This window comes from Drosophila gunungcola, unplaced genomic scaffold (genome assembly GCF_025200985.1).
Source record: "Drosophila gunungcola strain Sukarami unplaced genomic scaffold, Dgunungcola_SK_2 000208F, whole genome shotgun sequence".
Taxonomy (NCBI): Eukaryota; Metazoa; Arthropoda; class Insecta; order Diptera; family Drosophilidae; genus Drosophila; species Drosophila gunungcola.
The window spans coordinates 1-8,508 of NW_026453369.1; the positions used below are offsets into that span (position 1 = coordinate 1).

The 8,508-nt window shown below is 43.0% G+C and overlaps 1 long non-coding RNA gene across 2 annotated transcripts; it reads right to left on the reverse strand.

Moving 5' to 3' along the window:
- Nucleotides 1-710: 710 nt before the first annotated feature.
- LOC128265995 (uncharacterized) lies at nt 711-1,236 on the reverse strand. Of its 2 annotated transcripts, none has more exons than XR_008268996.1 (3): nt 1,101-1,236; nt 921-1,029; nt 711-812 (listed from the first exon to the last, which is right to left on the reverse strand). It is a non-coding gene; the product is annotated as an uncharacterized LOC128265995 (long non-coding RNA). The 2 variants fall into 2 exon arrangements; XR_008268995.1 differs by having other exon boundaries at nt 921-1,039.
- Between the last annotated feature and the right edge of the window lie 7,272 nt (nt 1,237-8,508).

The window sequence follows — 8,508 nt, forward strand, 5'->3', positions numbered from 1 at the left end:
ATTGTTCCCTGCAAGCTTTGTTGAGTATGTGAGATTTGAAATACGCGGAAACCCTGCTCTTTCTTTATAAAGATATTGAAAATCTATCTGAATCTAATAAAAATAAATGCTAAAATCATTTCGCATTCAACTTTTAAATGATGTAAAACTTTTAAATCAAAACAAAAAGACAAACACAACTAAGCAAAACCAATAGCACAGAGAAGTAACTAAATTAATGATTAATTACCAAGGACTAAACGTTAGCGTGTCTTAACTTTGGCGAAGCTTCATAAACTCTAAATTGCTCAGCGATTTAATATCTTTCTGGCGAATTTGGCAAGTACTTTGCCACTTTTGACATACGTCTGTCAATCGGAGGAGTCCCCTTTAAGCTTGCTTTCAATGCTAGCGCTAGATTATGATCTTCCCAAATGTTCGGCACATTTTCAATTTTCTCTTCATCTTCAGTTCTCCGACCCCTATTTCTGTATTGGAATATAACTTTCCACTGGTTTTTTTAAATTTACCCCGAGGAATGAAATAATAATCCTTCAGATAAAAACAGGACGTTCGAAATAAAATAAAAATAAAAATACATTTTCACTCAATAATAATTTGTAAAAAAATTACCCGACTTTTTTGTTCGTTTGGAAAATGTCGAAGAGCTCGTCTACTAAGTTTGGAAAGCTGCTTACTTGAAGGTTGATGTTATTGTTTTTGAATTCCTCAATAATAAGATTAATGAGAATGTCTCTTTGCTTTTCAGTCAGTATTTTACATGCTAGAAGTTCTTTTCCAGCAGGCGTTCCACTTAAAATTGAATTCAAGCTCTATGAAAAATTTGTAATTATAATTAATATTAGACTCAGGTTATTGGTTATCAATTTAACTGAATAAATACAACAATTTTAAGATTATTACAACTTAAAGACCCATACCTTGTTAAGAGTGTATTTGAATTTAGGCGCATTACACGGCAACGGAGATAAAGTGCTGGCGGTGCCTTTTGTGGCTATGGCTTTGGAGACGATGGCTGCGAAGATATTTCTTGAGTAAACTATAAAAATAATAAAAAAAAGTAACCAAGAAATTTGGAAAGAGAGATAATAATGTCTTACCTTTGTTTTCCTCCAAGCGAACAGCTTTTCGCGAAAGAGTACTCTAATTCCGATTGGCGGAATCGCCTCCTTAATTTCCTCCGCGGTGATAAATTCCAGACAGTCGAAAATTACACCGGCACCTAGAAAAACTAATTAAACAGTGTAACAATTTTTTTTTCGTATTACAGTGTAATGTGTTTTTTTTTTATTGAAAATGTGCAATGTGTTGCCGAAGTTTAATTCGGTCTTAGCTGGAGCAGATGCTATGCAATGGTGCGCTACTGTGCATATTATTTTAGGCGAGAAACCATTGAAACAAGAAGAACTTGCAGATTCTGCGACATAGAGGACGAAACCTCTAGACACATCATTGCAGACTGTCCGGCGTTAGCAAGTATAAGATGTAAAATCTTAGGAACCAGAAAGAATCAACCCACTAAAACTCCTCGACTTATTCGAGGAAGCGGGTTGATATCTGAGCTGTAGGCTCTGAATGGGGGTACAATAGATCTTACAGGTCGCGGTACACTGGACACCCCGATATTAATAACCATTGCAAGGCAGCGCACTAATTTTGGCATTAACGAAGTCTTTGGAAGGAAGTGCGTCACAGTGGCTTATGCAGGTCTAAAACATTGGCATCACTTGGAAGCAATTTAGGCAATTACTTGAGCAACGGTTTGACAATTCAGAGAGACAAAATTCTGATGAGAGCTTCGCCGTGTATACAAGCCGAAAAATGACGTCTCTCATTACAAAATGGCGTGATATGGACAAAGAAGAAAAAGCCGCTTCTGTGGTACTTGGGCATCTGGCGAATCAAGACCGTCGGTGGAACGAGTAGCGTATACTGCATCTATTAAAACCAACGTGATCTGCAAACCTAGTTACAAGTTTTTTCACTGGACAAAAAGCGATTAAATTTTTCAAATGAGGAGCAAAGTGCAATGCGTGCAAAGTTTTCTGGAATAACATGTCACACTTGCGGCATGCTTGGGCACAAAAAGGCAGAATGTAAAATGTGAAAGCAGTCTTTAACTAGAGAGAAACGTCGAACAGATCAGGGGTAACGTGCTACCGTTGTCATGAGCCTGGGCATACTTCAACTCAATTCCCCAAGAACTCTGCTGGAGGAGAATCTGGAACTCGCAAGCATAAGTGAGTTGAGATATGTACGGTGGAGGAGCCGAAAGCAATAATCATGTAACGAGGTGAGAAGTTTCCAATCACTTTTGATTCTGGAGCAGAGTGCTCTTCGGTTAATGAGTCTACATCACATAAACTGACTGGAAAGAGATCTCACAGCGTCCTATCATTAAGTGGTTTTCTGCAAAAATATCTAGCAAAGGCGTAGAATTAGTTAACAATAAATAAATTAACATTTGTGCTGTTTCCGACAGTGAATAAAACTTTGATCAAGTAGAAAACCGTTTTGTATGGCGTAGAAAAAAATCAATTAATACGGTTGCTAAAAAAATACTCAAAGTCGTTCATTCACTGGTGAAATGATCATTGGTCTAACTGACCCGACAAAGACAGTTCAAAGGCGTCCATATCGATTCAGTCCCCGCGAAAGGGAAATATTAAGAGCAAAAATTAAAGAGTTAATTGAGCATAAAGTAATCAGACCTAGCTGTTCCCAGTCCCGCACTGTTGGTAAAAAAAAATGGATCTGCTAGGCTTTGCGTAGACTATCGTGAACTCAATAGAAACACAGTTGCTGACAAATTTCCATCACCGTTAATATCTGCTTGATTGCGGAGAGCCAAGCATTTCTCTTGTTTAGACATGGCGTGCGGATATCATCAAGTGCCGGTTCATGTTGACTCAATTGAATACACTGCTTTTGGCAGTGATTAAAGCATTAGGCGAGATAGCATACTCATTTGTGATTGTGTACATGGATGATATTATGATTGTAGCATCCATTAAGGGAGAAGCATTTGAGAGACTGGAATTTGTATTAAAGGTTTAATTTTTTTTTTTTTTTTGTTGCTTACATATGCATTTTATTTATTGAATCTAACAATAAGTATATAAATCTTAAATTAAAACTATATCTGACAGTCAAGATGACTGACGCGAGATGAAAGGACTCTAATAACTATTGCTGAGCTGGAAGGTCATTTCGTTGTAGTCGGGTCCGGTTGGAAACCCTGGCTAGGCCCCTGGCGAGCTGGTTTGAATGAGAAGTTAGTTTGGTGTGGTAGGACGCTTTTTGTTTGATATTTCATCTTTTACGGGTAGAATGCCAAGATCTCTGTGGATGTTGTCGTTCCGAACATACCAAGGTGCCCCAGTGATAGTTCTCAGGATTTTTGATTGTGCCCGCTGGATAATATCGATGTTACTGCTGCTCGCGTTTACCCACAATTGGGAGCCGTAAGTCCAGACTGGTTTAAGCGTTGAATTGTAGAGCAGGACCTTGAAGTCTAGGCAGAGGGGGGAGCGAGCGTTTATGAGCCAATGAAGGCTATTGGATTTTAGTTTTAGATGAATTTTCTTAGCTTCGATATGTCTCCGCCATGTAAGTCTCCTGTCTAGGTGGACGCCAAGGTACGTTACATCGTCAGCTTGTGGAAGTGGCGTGTTATTCAGAGTTAGCGGGGGACACGTTTGTCTGTTAAGAGTAAACGTTATGTGTTTACACTTTTGCGCATTTATTTTTATACGCCAGTCTGATACCCACCTCTCCACTATCACGAGATGATCAGCTAGTAGAGCTGTTGCCTGAATTGGGCATTCGGACCGACTTAGGATCGCGGTATCGTCTGCGAATGTAGAAGTAGTTAGCCGCTCGTTCGTGGGAATATCTGCGGTGTAATGGAGAAATAGAGTTGGACCAAGAACGCTATCTTGTGGAACTCCAGCCTCTATCGTGTAATCGTCGGATATTGTAGTTTTGCACTGTTTCGGCCGGCGCACTTAGATTTGGGTGGGCCCTACACAAGGGCTGCTTGGTGCTGGTGGACGAAAGTTTCTCAATGTACTGGCGTTGTGCTTTTTCTTCTTCGTGCCTTAGAGCCCTGGTAAGTCTGCGACCAGCTTCCTTAAAACTATGTTTTGAGGATGGCGATCTGCTGGTTTGCCAAGCACGCCTCAAACGTCTTTTCTCCAAAACAAGCTGTTCGATTTCAAGGTTAGTTTTGTGTTGGTGTGTGTGCCCATCCCTCCCTTGCGGTGTAGAGACTTTGGCTGCTGCGACGAGTACAGACTCCAGTGCATTGGCATAGTTTGTTCGATGTGGGAACTTACGTACTTTTTGAACTTCAGCCAGTTGGTTCGATGCGACGTCAGCCTGCCAGGGTGCTCGATTAGTTCCAGGTTTTGAAGAAAAGTTATTAGCACTGGTGAGTGGTCCGATGATAGATCCAAAAGCGATTTTGCAGATATTAGATTGCGAGGAATGTTTTTTGTCACAGCAAAATCAATTAAATCAAGTTGTTTCCTAGGATCTGTAGGCCAGTATGTAGGACTGCCTGGTGAAACGTAGGCCAGTTTGTTGCATGTTTTGATGAGTGCATTATATAGTGGCCTTCCTTTGGGGGTCACAAGGCGGAATCCCCAGTGTGTGTGCTTGGCGTTGTAATCACCTGCTGCTATTATTTGCTCTCCAAGTGAATTGTAGAAGTCCATGCATTGGTCTTCGGAGACTGTATAGCGGGGTGGGCAGTAGACAGCGGCAATGGCAAGGTTGCTGGTGCCCAACTGTAATTTTATCGATGTAGCTTGCAGATAATTTTTTGCAAACCGTTGGTGAAAGTGGTGTTTGATACGGTCTCTTATTAAGATGCCGGCTCCGCCATGTGCTTTACCATCTGGGTGATCGGTGCCGTAGAACGTGTATCCCCGTATTTGAACGTCTTATTTGCTGGTGAGATGCGTTTCTGCCAGCAACATAACGTCGATGTGGTTTTCGTTCAGAAATTGTGTTTTTTCAGGTATATGCCGTGAAACACCGTTGGCGTTCCACAGAGTATTCGAAGGTTAGGCATAATTTATTTGTGGCTGCCCCATGGCCTGCTGTATGTTATCGATTTTCGGCTCTATGTGCGCTGTGCCTGATCTTAGAGCACTGGCGTAGGAAATGCCGTTGGTGGCAATTGAGGGCCCAATTGATGACCTGGCTGCTTTTCTTCATGAAATGATGTTCTGGCGTGCCGTTGTCGCTCGTTGCCTACGACTTTTTTATCTTTGTAGACTGGACAGCCTCTGTAGTTTGCTGTCTAATTTCCTTGGCCATTTACACAATTTTTAGTGAGAGAGTCTTCCTCGTTGGCAGGGCAGGGTTCGGAGCCGTGGCAGTTTCCACAAGCTACACAAACTGACTTGAGGGTGCAGTAAGCCCTGGTGTGTCCGTACTAGCCTGTTCCGTTTGTGCGGCTCTTCTACTGTGATCCTTCGGTGCAGGAGGTACTGAAACTTGTAGATTAAGTGTACTTCGTTTTTTTTTCAAAGTTCTGGTGTCTGGCTCCATCTCGACCTTGAAAAGTGGTTGCGGTTTCTTGTTTTTGTTTATAATATTTATAACATGTTTTGCGTAAAAACCGTTTCCTTTTAAAGCCTCTATAATTTCGGAGGGGGTCACATCGGGTTCTATTCCCTGAGCACAACTCGTAAGCCTTTGCAACTTTTCAGCTGACACGTGTAGAAATTCTTTTTGACATCATTTAAGTACTTCGACACTGCTCGGAAATCTTCTTCTGTTTTGGTTTGAAGTTTGGGTTCGCTTATATTCCCTTTCATAAGCGGAATGACATGAAAGTTATCTTTTCCGACAAGCTTAACTATTTTGTTGACTAGGACTTTGGAGATCTTCTCCCGAACAAAATAGGTGGTGGGTTAAGTTTCTTTGGGGCTAGTTCTTCAGACTCTGTTTTAGGCTCCGCCAGAATGGAAAATCTATTTTCATTTAATAGACCGAGATTTTCAGGGCCTTTGTTCGTACTGTTTTTTTTAGGCATATTGCCGTCTGATTTTTTTGGAAGTGTTAGCTTGCGCTAGGAAATATTTATGTAGCGATCCATGCCTGTCTGCATGGCCGAACCCGCTTGCGGATTTTGCACTTAGTTGTGTTGTTACTTTACCCGCGACAGAGACCTTTGTGGTTGACATAGTAGTTACTGTTGTTGTTGCACTAGGTGGCAGAAGCTCGGTTGGAGTTTTGCATTGCTCACTCCATGGCGTTTGAGCGGTGAAAAGTAGGGCGGGAGAGCAAGAACTAGCTCTCTGGTTTTCGGTGGTCAGTAAACTTGCACTTCCTTGCACTTTCGGTTCTAGAGTATTACTCGTGAAAGAGAAATAAGCATTGTTACGGGCCAAGGAGAGACGACGTTTGTCTTGCTCTCTCTGGGCTTTTTCACGGGCTTCGTCTTGTTGTTTTTGGCGTTGAGTGCGCTGATCCACGTTCTTACTCATTTGTGCGTAAAGATTAATTAATTAATTAATTAAAACTTTAGTTAACGATATGCGAATAAGCATCACGAATCGCAAAACCTCGCGGTTATACATTTTTTCCACGTTTTCGACTGAGTAACTATTTGTTTTTTCCGGAGCGTTAAGAATGCACGTCCACACGCGACCGGAGCTTTATTATTATTTTAATAGAAGCTGGTTTTTCGTTTAATGTAGAAAAATGTTCCTTCTTGAGAGAAACTGTGCAGTATTTGGGGTACGAAGTACAGGCTGGTTGGCGTCTCGACTTTGCGATCTTGATCCTGGTACTCGGCACTTGATTAACTTGCTACTGGTCTCGCGTATATAGCCTGTGATGGTCCCGTTATTTCCCTTCTTCAGCTCGCGTGATCGGGTCCAGAGTACCTTGCCGCTCCGAAGTCCGTCAATTTACCGTTCGACCTTGTTGCCCTTGCCGTGTGAGGGTCCAATGTCCAGCGTGGTACCGTTAATTCACGGTGTCTCCGCTTTGCCCGGGCTCAAGGTCCGTTGTTTACCGTTTGACCTTGTTGCCCTTGACTCCTCCAGCATTCTGGCCTCCTTCGCTGTTGCTATGCAGCTCTCCTGCATCGGAATTTGTGTGGAGTTTTAAGACTTCTCACATTTCCCCCTTTCTTCGGAAACGTTTTGAAAGTGGTGATTTCCCCGCCCCTGTTGTTCGTTTATTCTAATTCCTTGCCAAACTCGTTCTCATCGTGACCCCATACAGCTCTCCAAATGACTTCAACTTTCCCTGAACTGTCCTCTTAAGACTCCCCCAGACAGCGCCCTGAAAGTATTTTAACTTTCCCAAGGCTGTGCTGCGTTAGTCTGTTTCCCAGACAGTTCCTCGAAAGACTTGAACTTTCCCAAAACTGTATCTCGTTCCCCAGACAGTTCCCGCGTGAAATTTGAATTTACCGCCCAGACATTTCCCCGTTTTTGAAATCACCATTCCGATTCCCGTCGTCTGGCCACTCTACTGAACACGTCTCGATCGCACTTATCGATAGTGGGTCCAGCATTGCCATCGTTTTTGCCGTTATCGTTATCGTTTTCGTTGTCTTAAGTTGCCTCGGTGTGATGGTTCCTTGAGAAATCCAGTATTTTTTGAACCCACCGATCGCAACTATCGATCGACCACCTATCGTCTGGCGCCCCCGTCCCTAATTTCCTCATGGCCTCGTTGTTTTAGAAAAACTGGTGAGTAAGCTTGACATTTGTAATTTTCTTGCAACTGAAGTCCTTTTTTTTACAGAGACACCATGATTATGATGCCCCTGCCATGCCTCGGGGTGCTGACCGTGGAACGCGTGCCCCGGGAAACCCTTGCGGCGTGTTCTTCTGCTGGCCCGCGTGCTTGGCCCGCAATCCGCCCCCGCTCCGGGATCGGCGGCAGACCATTTTTTGTTCCTGTGTTGTGTTGTGACCCCTCAAAATAACAAATGCTGATCTTAAGTGATGGGAACCACTTTTATTGGGCCCGAGGAACCCGCACCCGGCCCCCTGCTACCTTGATCCGGTAGCGCTCTCCGCCATCCAACATGAGCTTGGCCCATCGGTCCTTTCTGCGTCTCCCTCGCTGCCGTCGCGCTTCATCGGCCACCCGAACCGGCCACTCCGTACCCAGTCCATCCACGGTTCCACGCCCTCCGACTGCTACCTCCGCAGCGTCGGCTTCGCCGGTGGGCCTCGCGGCTCCGGGCACGAGGTCTAGCACGCGAGCTTCGGGGGTGGTACCTATCTAAATTTTAATTTGATTTATCTTAATCGATGAGGAAACATTGAAAAACAAACAAAAATAATCTAACTAAGTTTAGTAATTGAAGTTCCTTTTTTAATTTTAAATTTTGTATATCTGATGTTATTATATTAAGTACGTATAATGATCTAGTTGGGTTTTATCTGGGTTTCCCCAATCCTTGCAGCAAATGCTGGATCATATTGTAACTCTTCCCAGAATGCACATTAGCCACATTAGAATAAATAATGA